The sequence below is a fragment of the Eumetopias jubatus genome, unplaced genomic scaffold (assembly GCF_037043125.1).
Source record: "Eumetopias jubatus isolate StellerSeaLion01/CBP00866 unplaced genomic scaffold, mEumJub1_p1.0 scaffold_1, whole genome shotgun sequence".
Classification (NCBI taxonomy): domain Eukaryota; kingdom Metazoa; phylum Chordata; class Mammalia; order Carnivora; family Otariidae; genus Eumetopias; species Eumetopias jubatus.
Window position 1 is genome coordinate 13,896,219 of NW_028274807.1, and position 19,064 is coordinate 13,915,282.

At 44.1% G+C, this 19,064-nt stretch overlaps 1 long non-coding RNA gene and 1 other non-coding gene across 2 annotated transcripts in view; both read left to right on the forward strand.

Moving 5' to 3' along the window:
- The window catches only part of LOC114219052 (uncharacterized), a 30,373-nt gene that overhangs the window by 9,094 nt on the left and 2,215 nt on the right, over window positions 1–19,064 (forward strand). The gene's annotated exons all lie outside the window — the stretch shown is intronic.
- On the forward strand, window positions 12,414–12,518 carry LOC114219531 (U6 spliceosomal RNA). Its single transcript, XR_015766943.1, has one exon. It is a non-coding gene; the product is annotated as a U6 spliceosomal RNA (small nuclear RNA).

The following is a 19,064-nucleotide window of genomic DNA, read 5'->3' on the forward strand; positions in this document are numbered from 1 at the left end:
CTTTTCTGCACTGCTCCCGGTCTTCTGCTAGTCTACCAGTTGACTCATTTTTTTTTTGTAATCCAATACTGGGCCCACAGAAACTTCTGGGTGCTGTAGGTGCTAGGCATAGGTGATGTGAAGCTCTTCAGACTTCCCTCTTCTTACATCACCCTCCACACCCAGCTGTGCTGGCCTGGTACCATGTTGAAATCTCTCCCGTGGACCCTCTCCCAAGATCTTTGATCTTCTTCTACTCTTAAAGTAGGCCACTAGCCACTAGCCACTCTTAAAGTTCTCAAGATCTTTCATTTCTATCTAGGTGTTTCTACCTCTGCCCTCAAAACTCACAGGGAGGGGCGCCTGAGTGGCTCACTTGGTTAAGCGTCTGCCTTCGGCTCAGGTCATGATCCCAGGGTCCTGGGATGGAGCCCCACATGTGGCTCCCTGCTCAGGGGGAGTCTGCTTCTCCATCTCCCTCTCCCTCTGCTCCTGCTCCTGCGCTCTCTCTCTCTCAAATAAATAAATAAATACTTAAAAAAAAAAGAACTCACAGGGAAAGAGGAAGTAAGGACCCATGTGGCTCACACTGCTTGTCTCCCCTGTAGCTCTCCTTTTCCCTCTCTTCCCACAGTATTGAAGAAAAAGTGTTTCACTTTTTCCACCTCAGAGGATCTCACACTTTCTCTGAATCAGAACCCCCTGGAGAGCTTGTTAAAGCACAGATGACTAGCCCCACCCTCCAGAGTTCCTGATTCAGCAGGTCCGAGATGGGGCCTGAGAATGTGCATTTCTATCAACGGCCAGGGAGATGCTGCTGCTGCTGGACTGCTAACCACACTTTAAGAACCACTGATCTCTACCTTCAATGCTGATTTCTTGCTACCCCTGATTTATAGTAAAATTCTATACTCTTTTTATAAGGGTTGACTTTTGATTTGTTAATGGATGCTAAGGAATCAAGAAAAGGTTTTCAAACTATTATCTTCTAAAGTGGGGTGATTCTATAGTTTACTGTCCAAACTGGGACACCTTTGATAGTAAAATGGATTGATACTTAAAATAATGCTAAGACCACAAGTGTAGATGGGACTGTGCTAGAAAAACCAGGATGGCTGGTCACTCCATGCTACAGCCTCAGGAAAGTCTACTTTGGCACTCAAAGCAATTACATCCTTGTTCTGGGGGTGAACAGCCTCTCCTTTTCTGGGACAAAAAGGCCCATGACTCAAACTTTCGAGTGGGAGGCTACCAGGGAATGTGATTTCAGAGAGAAACAAAAACACAGTAGTTTATATATTTTCACAATGCCATCTCCATCATACATACTTGTAGTTATCCACCGGTAGTCCCGAAGAGCCTGATTAGCCTGTAGCCACAAATAAAGGCAGTTTGCATTTTCCTCCTGGCACAAGTCCCCACCAGCCCTTCTCCTCATCCCCAGGTGTCCTTAGTTATTTCCGGGCATATCCAAAGTAGCAGCTCATGTGTCCACAAATGAGAGTATCAGCTACAGCTTTCACATGCTCTGGCTCCTTGTCCCCATCCATAGTCCACAGAGCTACCTGGAGAAGTTTCATCCCTGCTACTGCCCGTCATGAGGACACCCAATTCCATGCCAAGGATGCTGCTTCCAGATGCTCCTTAGTCTGATGCTGGAGCATAGCTGGGTTTTATGCAAACCTTCCCCCAAAATCCCTGTTTCCTGGGCCCCAAGTTGGATATATTTTTGAAGGCAGTGTCAATAGGATTTGCTGATGGTTGGGATGTTGGGTGCAAGAGGAGAGAGGTCCAGCATGATTCCAGAGTTTTGGCCCAGTGCATGAAGTTGTTAATAATTAAGATGGTTGGGAAGACTGTAAGTGGAGCAGGTTTGAGGGAAAATGTCCGTGGTTTCATTTTGGTTATATTTAAGTTCATGATGTCCTTTGGTTATCTAAGACAAGAAAGGTAATAATGGACCTTCCTTTTCAACGTCTAAGCAATTACTGTAGACAGAGTTGAACTGAACCATAAAGATTATTTTCCAGGGGTGCCTGGGTGGCTCAGTCGGTTAAGCGTCTGATTCTTGATTTCAACTGAGGTCATCATGTCAGGGTCATGAGATCAAGCCCTGAGTCTCTCTCCCTCTCCCTCTGCCCCTCCCTACCCCCTTCAAAAAAAAAAAAAAAGATTATTTTCCAGTTCCAGCAGGCACTGTTGATCACCAGCCCAATAGCCCAGATTTTGTTTCAGAGTCTGCCCTCCCCTGTGACTGGAGGAAATCATAAATCCTGATTGTCTAAACCAGCCAGGGTCACCCCATTCTGTAGGTCAGTGATGAGTTTAGGGGTAAGCCTGACACCTACCCAGTCCTGGTTAGTGAGACATGAGGGGCATGCATTTGGAGGCTTCTGGGAAATGTTCCCTTTCTTTAAAAAAGATCTGCAAAATGAAGGATTGGTCAGCTTCTTCTGGATGTCCTGGGGCAACCATCTTTCAAATGTGACGGGAGCTGAACTGAGTAAAACAAGCCGAGGGTGATCAGGCTGAAAGATGGCATCTTCTAGCCTGTTGATTCACAAGCTGGAACCACCTATCTCCAGAACTCTTCTTCAGTATACCTCTTCTTCATCAGTTAAGCCATTTCTGGATGAGTTTTCCTCACTTGTTAAAGCATCCTAACACAACATATGAGGGGAAGGTCATCCTAAGGAGGAAACCACAGAGAGTTCCAGGCAGTAGATTAAGAGGCCCAGTTAATTACTGGCAAGGTCAGGCCAGTGCAGCAGCAGGAGGATTTCCAGTGCAAGGACCTGACTTGCTCATGAACTTCCACAAGAAACTACTCGTTTGCTCATAGATCTGTACTTTTCTTTTGCCAGTAAGGGCAGGAGTTCCACAAGTGAGGGTATCTGCACCAGTGGCCCTTGTGGGATGAGGCCTCCCGTCTACTCCTAGCTTGCCCCTCATGCACAGGGCTTTTCCTCGGCACCCAGAGTAGAGTCTCTGAATTGTTCTCATGCTCCTTATTCCATGCTGTACTCACAAGTACCTGTTAGAAGGCCAGGATGGTATCATAATTTCCATTATTTATTTATTTGTTTGTTTGTTTATTTATTTATTTTAGTGGGGTTTTTTGGTTTTTTTTGGGTTTTTTTGAGAGAGAGAGAGCAGGAGAGCACAAGCAGTAGGAGCGACCGAGGGAGGGGGAGAAGCAGGCCCCCCGCCAAGCAGGGAGCCCAATGTGGGCCTCAATCCCAGGACCCTGGGCCAAAGGCAGTGGCTTAACCAACTGAGCCACCCAGGGGCCCCATAATTCCCATTTTATAAATTGGGGATTAAGACTCAGGGAGGTGGTCATAACCTCGAAAGGGTAAAACCCAGACTTGAACCCAGATTTTCTGAATTCTAAGCCAGCACCCTTCAACAATACCATGGAATTTGTTTTAAAGTCTAAAATAACATCTTATCTTTGTCCTTGCTTGATTACTCTAATCTTACATTTTAAGCATGATTAACTAAATACCATAAGATTCCCATGAGTCTTGATTCAAACAAAACACACACTGAGTACTTAAGGTCTGTAGGACAAATTTGGTTTTACCACACTGTCCAAAAATAACAGTAATCTTTTTTTTAAGATTTTATTTTTATTTTTATTTAATCTCTATACCCAACATGGGACTTGAACCCACAACCCTGAGATGAAGAGTTGCACGCTTCACTGACTGAGCCAGCCAGGTGCCCCCCACTCCCCAGAATAACAATAATCTTCCTTCATATGCCACTTGATCAGGACTCTTTTTCCCCCTTACAGTTTTCTTAAAACATGTGCTTTCTGTTAACCTTTTAGTGCCTTAGAGAACAGGGCTCAGAATCACATTAATTCTAGAAGCAATCTTTTTATTACTCTTGACAGTGAACAGGGATTTAAATTTATAGCAATCCTGTTGCACATACATTAACTGTATGTGCAATGGCATGATAGGTTTTTCTTCTTGCGAAGCTCTTCATGTGCATGGGACTGAAAACCCTGAATTGGCTTGAAGTGAGAAATCTAGTCCAGTTTTACCAAGGAAGATAAGCCAGTTCAGCTGGGTGAAAAAATGGTTCTTAATAAATTGGTTTGAGAGTGAGTATGGAATATCCTTATTGTTTATTTTTGTTTTTAAGATGAGAAATGTTCCAGAAATGTTAATAAGCTGAACTTTTCAAGGAACAATTCATATTTTAAATGTTCCAGAGAAGTCAATTATAACAAAACATGTTTGACTTGAAAGGATGTTTATCTTCTAAGTTATTATTTGTGTAACACATTTAATAGTGAAAACACCCTTATTAACCAGGAGACCTGGGGTTGAGTGTTGATTCTTCTCTCTGGTGTTCCTGGATCTCAGTTTCTTCCTCTGGAAAAGGAGGAGTTGACAAGATGTCTGTTTCCTAAGGCTGCTATCACAAATTACCACAGACTTACTGGTTTAAAACAACACACTTATACTGTCTTACATTTCTGGAGGTCAGAAGTCTGATGGGGATCCCACTGGGCTAAAATCAAAGTGTCAGCAGATCCATGTTCTTTTTTGAAGTCTCTTAGAGTGAATCCATTTCCTTGTCTTTTCCGGTATCTAGAGGCTGCCTGCCTTCCTTGGCTCCTGGCCACTTCCTCCATCTTCAAAGCCAAAGGCAGCAATGACCAGTTGAATCTTTCTCACATCGCATCACTCTGACACTGCTTTCCTGCATCCCTGTCTGATTTTTAAAGGGATGGCACTGAGCCTACTTTTATGATTATATCGATCTGGCTCATCCAGAGTCATCTTTTTATTTTAGGGTCAGCTGATAAGCAACCTAAATTTTCCATCTGCAACATTAATTCCCCTTTGACACATAACCTAATGTAGCCATAGGTCCTAGGGATTAAGTAAGATGTGGACATCTCTGGGAGCCATTATTCTTTTTTTTTTTTTTTTTTTTTTAGGATTTTATTTATTTATTTGACAGAGGTAGAGTCAGAGAGCACAAGTGGAGGGAATGGCAGAGGGAGAGGGAGAAGTAGGCTCCCCACTGAGCAGGGAGCCCAACACAGGGCTCAGTCCCAGGACCCTGAGATCATGACCTGAGCCGAAGGCAGACACTTAACCATCTGAGCCACCCAGGCGCCCCTGGGAGCCATTATTCTGCCTACTACACTAGGCAATCTCTTAGCTCTTTCCAGCTCAAAATTGTATAAAAAAGAATCAATATAATTGTCCACTATTATTTAAAGCAGACTGCTTTAAAGGGCAAAAAAAATAGGGATGCCTGAGTGACTCAGTTAGTTAAGTGTCCGACTCTTGATTTTGGCTCAGTCATATCTCAGGGTTATAAGTTTGAGCCCCACATCCGGTTCCATGCTCAGCAGGGAGTCTGCTTGGGGTTCTCTCTCCCTCTCCCTCTGCCCCTCCCCCTGCTCGTGCACACACACGCACACTTGCTGTCTCTCAAATAAATAAATCTTTTTAAAAAATAAAAAAGCACAATAAGTAAAACTCAAATAACTAGGTTATAGAGAAAGAAATAGAATCGTATTTTATTTATTGTTTGAATTTTATTTTATTTTTTAAAAGGAACTATATTCACATAGTTCAAAGACCAGAACATAATAAGGAATAGCTCAAGGGTCTCACTCCCAACCCTGTCATGTTTATATACCATCATTTATTGAACTGATCCCTTTTGTATCAATCTCCTATATCTGCCATAACAAATCACCACAAACTGGGTGGGTCAAAATAACAGAAATTTATGCTCCTACAGTTCTGGAGGACAGAGGTCTAAAATCAAGGTGTCAGCAGAGTTGTGTGATTCCTCCAAAGGCTCTGGGGGAGAACACTTCCTTGCCTCTTCCATCTCCTGGTGGCTTCAGGCATTTCTTGGCTTGTGGCCACACCCCTCCAATCTCTGCCTGTGTGGTCACATGGCTTTCTTCCCTGTGTGTATGTCTGTGTGTCCTCTCTTCTTATAAGGATACCAGTCACTGGATTTAGGGCCCACTCTAATCCAGTATGATACCATCTTAACTAATTACCTCAGCAAAGACCCTATTTCCAAGTAAGGTCATGTTCACAGGTACTAAGGGTTTGGACTTACCTTATCTTTTTGGGGATTACACCTATGGGTGGACTTATGGATATTTCCCATGATTTGCTGTTAGAACAGATGCTGCGTATTTTCTTATGGACTTGCATTCATATTCTCGTGAACTTGCAAAATGTCTCTGAGATACGAATTCCTACAAGTGTACATGCTGAGTCATAGGTTTTTGCCAAATTGTACTTGCAAAAGGTTGCGTTGGGGTGCCTGGGTGGCTCAGTCAGTTCAGCAGCCAACTCTTGATTTCAGCTCAGGTCATGATCTCAGGGTCGTGAGATTTGAGCCCCTCGTCTGGCTCCACAGTCAGTGGGGAGTCTGCTTGGGATTCTCTCTTTCCCTCTCCCTCTGTCCCTCCACCTGTTCCCACACTCTCTCTCTCAAATAAATAAATCATTTTAAAAGTAATTTTTAAAAGATTTTTTATTTATTTTATTTGTGAGAGAGAAACATATGAGCAGGGGGAGGGGCAAAAGGAGAGGGCAAAGCAGACTCCCCGCTGAGCAGGGAGCCTAACTCCGGGCTCAACCCCAGGACCCTGAGATCATGACCTGAGCTGAAGACAGTTGCTTCACCAACTGAGCCACCCAGGCATCCCCATAAATAAATCTTTAAAAAAAGAGAAAAGGTTGCACTTATTTTCATTCCCACCCTCAGCGTTTGTTTCCCTGCATCCTCACCAGACCTTCATAGGACCAGTCTCTTTATCTACCAGTCTGAGAGCTTAAAAATAAAATCTCATTTTTAATTTCCATTTCTTTGATTATTCACGCAAATGAGCACACACCTTCCTGTGTTCAGTTGTCTCCATAAGTCTGTGAATTGCTAGGTGTTTCCTATACCCCTTTGAGCAGCTGGTCTGCATTTTATTTACTCCATTTCAGACACTTTAAGTGCTTATTTTTTTAGGTCACCATCCTTTCTTTGTTCTGTCACTTGAATGGAACTTGATCTTTTACATAAACCTAAGGCAAGAGATTGTGTGAAAGAATGTATCTCCAGTGAAGGGGTATTAGCTTCTCAGTGTTGAAATTGTTTGATGCAGCTGTGATGTGGGTATGCAAAGCCCCTAATAAGATTATGGATCTGGGCTGGGTGCAGTTTCTGGACACACACACGCAGAGTGTAAACAGTTACACCAGAAACAAGGTACGTTTGAAAGTATGTCAGTGAGTGGGACTTTCTGTGAATCTGTGAGAAGGCAAAAATCCCTCTCTCCTTAAATGAGAGGGCTTCAGCTGGGTTATCAAACTGGTGCTAAACATCCAGCAGACTACCTGTCCATCCTGACTTTCTCTTGCAACAGAGTCATTTAGTCTGTAATTAAGAAAAGCAAGGAGGGCAACTCCACTTCCAGGCATATACACAAAGGAATTGAAAGCAGGACCTTAACAGCTCTCTGTACACCCAAGTTTATAACAGCCTTATGTGCAATAGCCAAGAGGTGGAATCAACCCAAGTCTCCATGGACAGATGATTGGGTAAACACAACACCGTATAGATTACGGTGGAATATTATTCAGTCTTAAAAAGGAAGAAAGGAAATCCATACACTTGCTACAACATGAATGAACCATGAAGTGATATAGGCCAGACACAAAAGGACAAATACTGTATGATTCCACCTATATGAGGGACCTAGAGTAGTCAAGTTGTAGACACAGAAAGTAGAATGGTAGGTGCCAGGGGCCGGGGGTCAGGGGAATGGGAGCTGTTGTTAAATGGGTACAGAGTTTCAGTTTTGCAAGATGAAAAAAGATCTGGAGATGGATGGTGGTTATGGTTACACAAGTATGAATTCACTTGGTACCACTCAACTGTGTACTTAAAAATGGCTCAGGTAGGGGCACCTGGGTGGCTCAGATGGTTAAGCGTCTGCCTTCAGCTCAGGTCATGATCCCAGGGTCCTGGAATTGAGCCCCACATCAGGCTCCCTGCTCAGCGGGGAGTCTGCTTCTCCCCCTCCCCCTGCTTCTCCCTCTGCTCCTTCTCTCTCTCTCTCTCTCTTTCTCTCTCTGTATCTCGACTGAATAAAAAAATAAAAATAAATAAAATAAATAAATGGCTCAAGTAGGGGGTTGCCCAGGTGGCTCAGTTGGTTAACTGTCGGACTTTGGCTCAGGTCATGATCTCAGGGTCCTGGGGTCGAGTCCCCATATTGAGGCCCCACCTCTGGCTCTGTGCTCATCGGGGAGTCTGCTTGTCCCTCTCCCTCCGCTCCAACCCACTGGCTACAAGAAGTCTTCCTGGAAACCAGAGATAGCTCCTTGTCCAGAAGTGGCAGTGCAGAGCACTGCTTGGAGACAAAAAATGGGTGACTCACTGGACCCCTGTGTTGTGAGGTCTGTTTCATTTTGGTGTTGAAGGAAAGCGCAGTAGAACATTGTTCGGGATCGCTTGTTCATATTAGAGGCATCGGTGGTAGCCACAGATCCCTTGCACTGTAGAAGATTAAGGAAGGAGGGTACTTAGAGCTCTTTAGTTTTCAGTTAGAGTAGTGCGAAGGGGGATGTTTTTGCCCAGGTTCTCACACCATGCCCTCATCCTCCCAGCCCTCCCCTGCTCTCCACCTCCAACAAGGAGAGATGGCTAATTCCCATAATTTACTTATCATGTTTATTTTTCACTCTGTCTTCCCATGTTAGAAAGTAAGCGCTCATGAGTGCAGAGACTTTTGTCTGTTCTACTGGCTGGTATATTCCAAATGTCTGGATCAGTGTCTGGCAATCAAGCATTTGAGAATGAGTGACTTCTATCTCTACTCCAAACAGCTGGTTGGATGTGAGAACTCAAGGCCTCACGGGGACTGGGGACTTGTCCTCACCCTTGCCCCCTTTGTCCAGCAAGCCAAGACCCTCTGGTCCAAAGATCTCAGATCCGTCTGTGGAAGAAAGAGAGCTGGCTAGGAGGCCCCACCTGGGCATTAAGCCCAAACTTCACCTACCATCCCTGGGGGAGGGAGCTGGAGCTGGGGTTGGGAGAGGAGGGAGGGGCTGACTTTTTTTTTTTTAAGATTTTATTTATTCATTTGAGAGAGAGAGAATGAGAGAGAGCACGAGAGGGAAGAGGGTCAGAGGGAGAAGCAGACTCCCTGCTGAGCAGGGAGCCTGATGTGGGACTTGATCCCGGGACTCCAGGATCATGACCTGAGCCGAAAGCAGTCGCTTAACCAACTGAGCCACCCAGGCACCTGAGGGGCTGACTTTTATCCATGTCCCCTTTAGGGCCATTTGATTTTGCCATGTTCATGTACTGTAGTAATTTTCCCAAAATTATTATTGTTTTAAAAATGCTTAACTTTTAAAAATACTACTAAGCAAATTTTTGTAAGAGATAAGATTCACCTTTGGTTGGGACTTAAAAACAAGGCAACCAGTCCAAAATTGGGGTGCTTATGTTAAGCCCCATATCACCAAACCGAGACTTACCTGAATTACAGTTTTGGCTCTCTCAGAAAGGGAGTCTTAAACCAGTCAGTCAGGAATCAGCACTAGTTAAGTATTCCGCCTGATAGACCCCCTGCCATCCCCTAAAGGAAAGTAACCTTGCATTAACCAACCTGCTTTTTTGTCTAGTCGAACTTCCTTCTCCCTGCTCCCTTCTGACTAGAAGTCTTTCATTCTGTACAGCTCCTCAGGGCTCCTGTCTGTTAGATTGGATGCTGTCTGATTCCAGTCGATTTTTGCTGAAAGTCTTAAAATGTTTAATATGCCTCCATTTACTTTCAACTAGACAGAGGTAAACTTTTCAGTTCTCAGAGAGTTTTTTCCTCTAGAATTAAAAATAACTGAAAGCCATCTCATAGGGGTGTCTTTCTTTGACTTTGACTTTGCCTGTCTTGTTCATTATTAAATCTCTCTCCCCCAGTGCCAGCATGGCATTGCCACAGAGTAAACCCTTAATAAATATTTGATGAATAAATTAATTTGGTATCAAAAGAAAATTCAAGCTGCTTTTGTTCCTCAATTCTGCATTTTGCTAAGGAAAGGATGTATGTGTCAAGTGTGATACTGTGATTAAATATATATTTGGTCTTCTTCCATGTCTGGCCCAGAGCTCCTTAAGCCCTTGGAATTCCCTCAGTGGTAAGAGCATTAATGAGGTGACTTTTGGAAGCACCTGAGGATGGGAACTGGCTGCCTGAGAACCAGCCATGTGATTAGGGGGTTAGAACTGGAAATCCCTGACCTACATTTTTTTTTTAAGACTTTTATTTATTTATTCGATAGATAGCACAAGCAGGCAGAGTGGCAGGCAGAGGGAGAGGGAAAAGCAGGCTCTCCGCCGAGCAGGGATCCAGACGTGGGGCTCGATCCCAGGATCCTGGGATCATGACCTGAGCTGAAGGCAGCCGTTTAACCGACTGAGCCACCCAGGCGCCCTCCCTGACCTACATTAAGGGCAAGACCTGGAGATTGGATCAATCACCAGTGGCCAGTGGTTTAACCAGTCAAGCCTATCCGATGATATATTCATAAAAACCTAAAAGGACTGGTTTAGAGAGCTTGTGGGTTGGTGAACATGTGGAGATTTGGGGAGAGTGGTGCCTCTGGAGAGGGTGTGGAAGCTCCACACCCTTTCCCCAAGCTTTGCCCTGTGCATCTCTTCCACCTGGCTGTTCCTGAGTTATATCCTCTTATAATGAACCAGAAATCCAGTAAGTAACATGTTCCTCTTAAGTTCTGTGAGCTGCTCTAACAAATTAATCAAGCCCAAGGAGGGGGTCATTGGAACCTCCAGTCTATAGCTGGTCAGTCAAAAGCCCAGGTAATAAACTGGGCATGTGACAGGCTTCTGAGGTTGGGGGGTGGGGAGACAGTCTTAGAGGACTGAGGCCTTCACCTGTGGCATCTGTTGCTCTCTCTGGGTACATAGTGTCAGAATTGAGTCAAACTGTAGGACACCCAGCTGGTGTCCAGATACCTGTTGAACAGCATGGGTAGCACCCACCACCAACACACACACACACATTGGGATTGCTACTAGAATCATTTTACATAGAAATTAGCAGAGTATATAATATTTATTGTTCGTTAATTGAGATGATGGGTGAGAACCTCAAATTTTAGGTTGGACCAAGATGCCCAGACTCTTAAAACTAGAGAAAGACAGAATCTGAGTAGTCATGGAATCCCAAGATGCTGGTTGATTCCCTTTAGAGCAGCTGGGATGGCCCACATGAAGGGAAGTCCTATTTCAGTCATGTCACATTCATACTGAAGGAGCTGACCATGAAATGATCATTGAGACAGATCAGGTCTCTGGGGTCAATCCACGGACTGCCAGATTTGTAAGACTGTAACAGAACCCTGTCCGGGAATATCAGCTGAAGCCCCAAACCAAGAATAGCAGTGACATGTGACAAGACCCTAACATTCTTTTTTTTTTTTTTTTTTTTTTTTTAAGATTTTATTTATTTCTTTGAGAGAGCAAGAGCACGAGTAGGGGGAAGGGGCAGAGGGAGAAGCAGACTCCTTGCTTCTCAGGGAACCTGATGCAGGGCTCCATTCCAGGACCCCGAGATCATGACTTGAGCCGAAGGCAGCTGCTTAAACAACTGAGCCACCCAGGCGCCCCAAGACCCTAACATTCTTAAGAGAGGTGTAGGGATCTCCCCTCATAACTTGCTAGGAGGTGGCTAGACCAGTTTTTGACCTGAAACCATGCCCTCCTGTGGGCTTAGTAGATGAAAGGGAGGTATCTGTCAGCCTGGATCAGAGTGAGCATTTCTTTGAAGAGCTTGTTGGCTTGTAGGAAAGAAGGGTGCTTTTCCACTGCTGCCACCCAAACTCAAGACAAATAATGCCTAGAGTGTGGGGGTTGCCTGCCTGCAAAGGAGAAAGGCCCAATACTAGGCCAAGCTGTAGGAAGTTCAGAGAGTGGCTAGTGGTGCAGGAGTTATAGGGTATTGTGGGATGAGGAGGAGTTGGGGGGGTGGAGGCGGACTTTGTTTTTCATTTCATTTTCTGTTCTGCTTAATTTTTTTTAAAGATTTTATTAACTTTGGGGCACCTGGGTGGCTCAGTCTGATAAGCATCTGCCTTTGGCTCAGGTCATGATCTTGGGGTCCTTGGATCGAGCCCCATGTCGGGGTCCCTGCTCAGCAAAGAGCCTGCTTCTCCCTCTCCCTCTGCCCCTTCCCCTCACTCATGCGCTCTTTCTCTCTCTCAAATAAATTTAAAAAAAAAATTTATTAAGTAATCTCTACACCCAACATGGGGCTCAAACTTATAACCCTGAGATCAAGAGTCACATGCTCCAAAACTGAAACAGCCAGGAGCCCCCTGCTTAATTTTTAATTGTTAAAAAGCTGGTTATATTTATTGCTTGCTTTGGCAGCACATATACTAAAGTTGGAACTATACAGAGAAGATTAGTATGACCCCTACACAAGGATGACATGCAAATTTGTGGTGTTACATATTTTGATTTTGATGAGCACTAATTATAGACTTGTTGAATCATTATATTGTACACCTGAAATTAATATAGCACTGCATATTAATTTAACTTGAATAAAAAATGAAAAGACGTAATAAATGTAGAGACAGCCCATGTTCTTGGATAGGAAGAACAAATATTATAAAGATATCAATTCTCAAATTATTTTATATTTTTAATGAAGTTCTAATGAGAATTCCAGTGGTTTTTTTTTTTTTTTTGTGGAGTGCTGACAAAGGATTTGAAAGCTTGTTTGGAAGAATAAATTGGGTGAGAATGACTTAGCAAATAAAAAAAAGCTGGTTATATTTATATTTAATTTGTTTAAAAGCCACTTTAGCCCCTCTCTTAGGAGCGTGACGTTCAGAGATATTAAATCAATGCTTCCCCAGTCTTTTTTTTTTTTTTTTGGCTTTTTAAGTTTTCATTTAATTCCACTTAGTTAAGGAGTTGGGTCATTAGGGAGAGCCTACAACTCTTGATCCTGGGGTTGTGAGTTCAAGCCCCACGTTGGGCATAGAGCTTACTTAAATATAACAATAATAATAATCATAATTCCAGTTAGTTAAAATACAGTGTTATATTAGTTTCAGATATGCAATAAAATGAATGCTTCCCCAGCTCTCAGTGCATAAAATTACCTGGAGATCTGGTAAATACAGGCTCTAATTCAGCAAATCGGGGGTGGAGCCTGAAGTTGTACATTCCCATCTAGCTCCCAGGTATCCCTCTACTGCTGGCATGGGGACCACACTTTGAGTAGCAAGGGTTAAGCAACTTGCCCAAGGCTACCCAGCCAGCACTGGAATTCTGATCTATTGCGTCCCAAAACCCTAAATAAAATTGACATTTACTCTTGACAAATAAAATATATCTACCTATTTACTAAAAAAAAAAAAAAAAAAAGATAGGCTTACTCTAGTCTTTTTCTTTCTGTTTATCTTGACAACGCCTAGAAATCAGAACATTATAGATGGTCACAAGCCACCTGCATTGCCTGTTATGCTGGCTGTTTCCATGTTGGTATGGGGAAATGGTTTATTTTAAAACAATTACAAATGATTCTGTTAAATTGCAGCCTTCCATAGAGTTAGGTTTCCCCTTAAGCAGTTATGTAACCAGTTATATAACCAGCAGCTTGAGATAGTGCCCTTTGTGCTTTGCTAAGAGTCTGCTGGAAAAGAGCCCACCAGACAGTAAAGGCATTCCTTACTCCTTTACTAACCCTACACTTGGGCCACCAAAGGGAACCCTGCTTATCCCACTGAGCATTCCTCCTGGGCCACCCCAAGGACCCTTGATGTGTGGGTGTGCATCACCCTGTGGGGTCCTGGGTGCCAGTCCATTGCACTGAGCCCTCCTGGCCTCCCTCAGTGGGAGGGTTCGTTTACCCCTTTTAGAGATGAGGAAACGGAGGCTCCAGCTCATTAAATTTTTGCCTAAGGTCACACACCCAGGACTCAAAGTTTTGTCACTCTGATGCCGGAGTTCCTGCTCATTACCACTTCGCTCTGCCAGTTCAGTTCACCTTAGTTGATTCCATATTTTCTGGAGCGAGTTAGGGCTTCTTCATCAAGTCAGGGTTGTCTCCCTTTTCCCACAGAAGTTCTTAACATTGCTGACTCATTCTTGTCTTTCAAGTCTTTATTTCAATGTCACCTTTTTTTTTTTAATTTGTTTAAGTAATCTCTACACCCAATGTGGGGCCTGAACTCACAACCCCAAGATCAAGAGTTACATGCTCTTCCAACTGAGCCAGGCAGGCGCCCCTTAATGTCACCTTCTTAAAGAGACCACTTCTGACCACAGGAAAACCACCCCAACAGGTCCCAAGACTACCCTCCCTTCTGACACCCATGGCAAGTCCAGGGATCTGCACAACCACCTTAAGTTCAAGAATTCACAAGAAGGACTCTTAGAACTTGCTGAAACCTATTGTACTCACTGTTATGATTTACTACAGTGAATGGATATAGATTAAAATCAGCCAAGGGAAGAGACACATAGGGTGGGGCCCAGGAGAGTTCCATACATACACAAAGCCTCCAGCTGTCCTCTCCCAGCAAAGTCATGGACAGAAACAATGCACGGCAACATGCATGGAGTATTGCCAACCAGGAAAGTTTACTCAAGCCCCCTGTAAACAATGGCCACCTGCTGGTATTTTTCTGGTTTGTTTATTTTTGTCATTTGTGTCTGCCCATCATCGCTCCTACCAATGCTTGGCATTAATAGATGCTCAGTAAATATTTGTTAATCAATAAGTAAAGTATCCCTGGTAGGAAACTTCTGGTTCCTTCGCAGGAATGAGACAGGGAAGAGGAAGGGGGTGGGGGGGGGAGAAAAATTATAAATGACAAGGCTTCTCATCATTTTAGTCTTGTGCCCCAAATAAACACCCACCGAGGCTTTGGTAACCCAGGTGTTGGGTTTGGGTCTTTCCAAGCTTTTGTCTGTGTTATGAAGAAATAAACCAGTTGCCTATGGCTGTGGCTTCCTGTCCAAGGAAGGCTGGAAGAGAATGGAAATCCTGAAAACAGCTGGGATGGGCTTGGGAAACTGGAGAGAAGGCCTCCTGTGCTCCTTCAGGACATGCCAGTGCCCATAGAGAAAGCTCCGAGGGAAGGTGAACAAGACTTTTCTCTGCACTCCCAGCTCCCTGCCGGCCCCTCCTCCCCATTCTCCCCTCTGTTGTAAGGCTTGGCCTCATCTCTATTGAACTTTGTCCTATTTGGGAATAGAATATTTTTCCAAGTGTCAACAACATTCCCACGGTTAAGATTTAAAAAGCCAATAAAGAGGTGAACTTACACCTTTTGCACAAATTGCAAGCCAGTTTTCATTGTTAATAGTACCTTACCAGGAAATGTAATTTGATAGAAGAATGAGGTTTGTTAATCTTTTGGATTCCTTTTTTTTTTCCTTCTTTCTTTTTTGCTGCCTAAACTGGAAATGTATGCCACCTAGGGGTCCTGGATGCACTCAATCAGAAAATGATACTGAGGCCCGCTGGGCCTGAACCCAGAGACAAGTGGGCTCAAACTAGCATTTTTCTTCCACCCTTGATGAGCAGAGAAAAGTATGGGATGCAAATTCCCAACCACCGGAATCGAATGTACTTTTTCTTGCAGAGGGCCGTCATTAAATTCACTTCTGGGCTCTCCTGTGCCACTCCTCCCTTCTGTTCTGCTCAGTTTCCATTCTCCAGTCCTGCTGTTCAGCCAGGTGTGCTTTCTCCATCACAGTTGTGCGGGTGCAGAGGCTGAGCATTTCTCTGACGGTGAGCAGGTACCCCCACTTGTCGTAAGGGAGCACAAAGAAAGGGCATTGCATAATAAAGATTTAACCTTGCCCAAAGAGAGTTCTGGTCTTTGCCCTCAACCCCCAGGAGGTGATCTCTAAACCCTGAGAATGTCCTGCCTGATAAGAGTGATTTTGTTTACTTGGATGCTCTGTGCCATGCCAGATAGTCTAACAATGTGATTTGTGGTGAGGGCTTTGGTCATGCAGTATCAGCTCAGCTCTTGGATAGACTGGAGACTGAGGTCAGCCATGTGGGCAGCTGACCACATCCTGGAGATCAAGCCCCAATAAAAACCGGACACCATGGCTTGAGTATACTTTCCTGGTTGGCAATACTCCATGCATATTGCCGTGCATTGTTTCTGTCCATGACTTTGCTGGGAGAGGACAGCTGGAGGCTTTGTGTATGTATGGAACTCTCCTGGGCCCCACCCTATGTGTCTCTTCCCTTGGCTGATTTTAATCTGTATCCATTCACTGTAATAAATCATAACAGTGAGTACAATAGGTTTCAGCAAGTTCTGAGAGTCCTTCATGTGAATTCTTGAACTTAAGGTAGTTGTGGGGATCCCTGGACTTGCCATGGGTGTCAGAAGGGAGGTAGTCTTGGGACCTGTTCTGTAACTTTGTAGGCACTTAGGAATCTGAACATGTGATCTCCAGTCCTGGATTCTCCACTTACTGCCTGGATAAGCCACTTCATCTGCTTGAACCTCCTTTTCCTCATTCATTGGGGAAGGTATTGTCTATGTGCCCTCTGGAGGAGACTGTTGTGTGGATTGAGATGGAAGCAAAATGGCTGGGCAAGTTGTCCAGGTCCATACAAATGCACCACTGGCACAAATGTATTGAGTGCCCTTTCTCGTCTAGGCAAATTTGATAATGATGATGATGACCATGAGGACCCATTCCCACAATCTGACTAACCGTATCTGTCTAGACAGGGAGGAAGGAGGGGCTGGGGTTGAATAAATACCTGGAGCCTGAGTGGAAGTCATTTCTTTGAAATAAGGTCTTAGGAGCCACTTACCTGGTAGAAAACTGCAAGCTCTATGCGCTTCACAAGACACGGATTGAAGCCACAATGCACCTGTCATCAGGACAAAAACTCAAAATCTTTTTTTTTTTTTAAAGATTTTATTTATTTGACAGAGAGCAACACAGCGAGAGAAGGAATACAGGCAGGGGGAGTGGGAGAGGGAGAAGCAGGCTTCCTGCCAAGCAGGGAGCCCGATGCGGAGCTCGATCCCAGGACCCTGGGATCATGACCTGAGCCGAAGGCAGACGCTTAACAACTGAGCCACCCAGGTGCCCCAAGAGTATATCTCCCAAGAACAAAGACATTCTCTTGTATAATCTCAGAAAAATCGCCAAATTCAAAAAATTAATATAATATTATTGTTTAATATATTTTTCATGTTCACATGTTGCCAATTGTCCAAATAATATTCTTTATAAGCCTTTGTCTTCAAGCTTAGCTCCAGTCGTGGATTAAGCAAGACATTTAAGTGTCAAATCTCTTTAATCTCCCATAATGTGGAAGCGCTCCTCCACCTCACTTTGTCATGCCATGTACATTTCTGAAGAGGACAAATGCCTAGTTTTGTAGAGGGCCCCTCAACTGGGGCTTATCTGATTGCTTCCTTGAGATTATTCTGGTTCCACATTTTGGTTTAGAGTAATGTGATTTCAGTTTGTCCTATTATTAGTGTTTGACTGTTGGACACTTGCTGTGGTGGTCAACATGAAGATGTCTGGGATAGCTCTCCACTATAAAGGTACTATTTCCTCTCTTTAATTAATGAATCACCTGTGGGGAGGTACGTAGAGCCTTCATTAATACCCTACTCCAAACTGTCTCACCCGAAAGAATCAGTTAATGAACTCAGATTTTGTAAAGAAAATGGAGTCTCGCCTGACTTTGGCAAGATCCCAGAAATATACCCATCAATGCGGATTCTGGTTTCAGGGTAAACAGGATAGCCTCAAGCTCAGGAGTCTTCACCCCGTCTCCCCAAGGGGTCCTTGGATGGAATTCAAGGCGGTCTTAAACTTGGCTGGGAAAGCAATTAGGTTGATATTTTCACCACCCTCTTAGTAAAATTCATTATTCTTTTCGATTATGAATGAGACAACAAAGCATAGCAGTACCAATGGCTATGTCACCCATGGAAATTCCAGATGTTTTTATATCACATTACAACTGACACAGAACATTATTTACACTCGTCATTCCTTTGAAATCCTCACAGTTATTAGATCTTGTTATTCAATATATTAATAAGGAAAGCACCTATGTTACATACCAGATTTTAAATACATTTTGGTGTTAGGATTTCAACAATATTTCCTTTGTAAACCTGTGTATTTTATTTTCTGCACTTGTATTAATGCGTTTGGGCTGTTCCAACAAAATACTAGAGGCTGGGTAGTTTATACACAACAGATATTTATTTATTACAGTTCTGGAGGCTGCAAGTCTGAGATCAGGGGGCCGGCAAGGTCAGGTGCTGATGAAGGCCATCTTCTGTGGGCTGCATCCTCACGTGCTGGAAGGGGCAGGGAGCTCTGCCTGGTCTCTTTTATAAGAGCACTAATCCCATTCGTGGGGGCTCCACTCTCCTGACCTAAGCAACTCCCAGAGGCCTTGCTTCCTAATTACCATTACACTGGGCGTTAGGAATTCAACATATGAATTTGTGGGGGACACAACCAACCAGACCATAGCAGCACTTAGGAACGTTATCCTGAGCAGGAGTCCATGGCACAGAAAAGGTTAATAACCCTTGCCTCTGTCCTCTCCCCTCTCCAGCTGGTCCTCCTTACTTGTTCAGGATCACCTTTTGAAAACACCAGCCTTTCAGGTTTTCCTCCTTTCCTCCGTGACTCTCGAACATTTGCTGGTTTGGGCACCAGCATAAAAGAAACTGCTTGAAGTTTCCCACAATCTGGTTTCAGGATTCTCATCTGCCACTCCCATTAATCTGGTCTCACCCAAACACCACTTTGTTGTTGCTCAGGATGTGGCCCCGGGCGGGCGGGGAGGTGGGGGGTTCTTCTCTACCGCTTAAAAAAAGAAAACCTGCTGCTCTTCCAAGACCCCAGACTAAATCATTCCTTCCCTTTGTGTTTGCTGGGTGCTTTGTTTGCCTCGGTAGCCCTCATCAGCACCTGTAAGTGTGTGAACTTTACCTGTCTCTCTATTGTCTTTCCTGTCTATCTCTTCTACT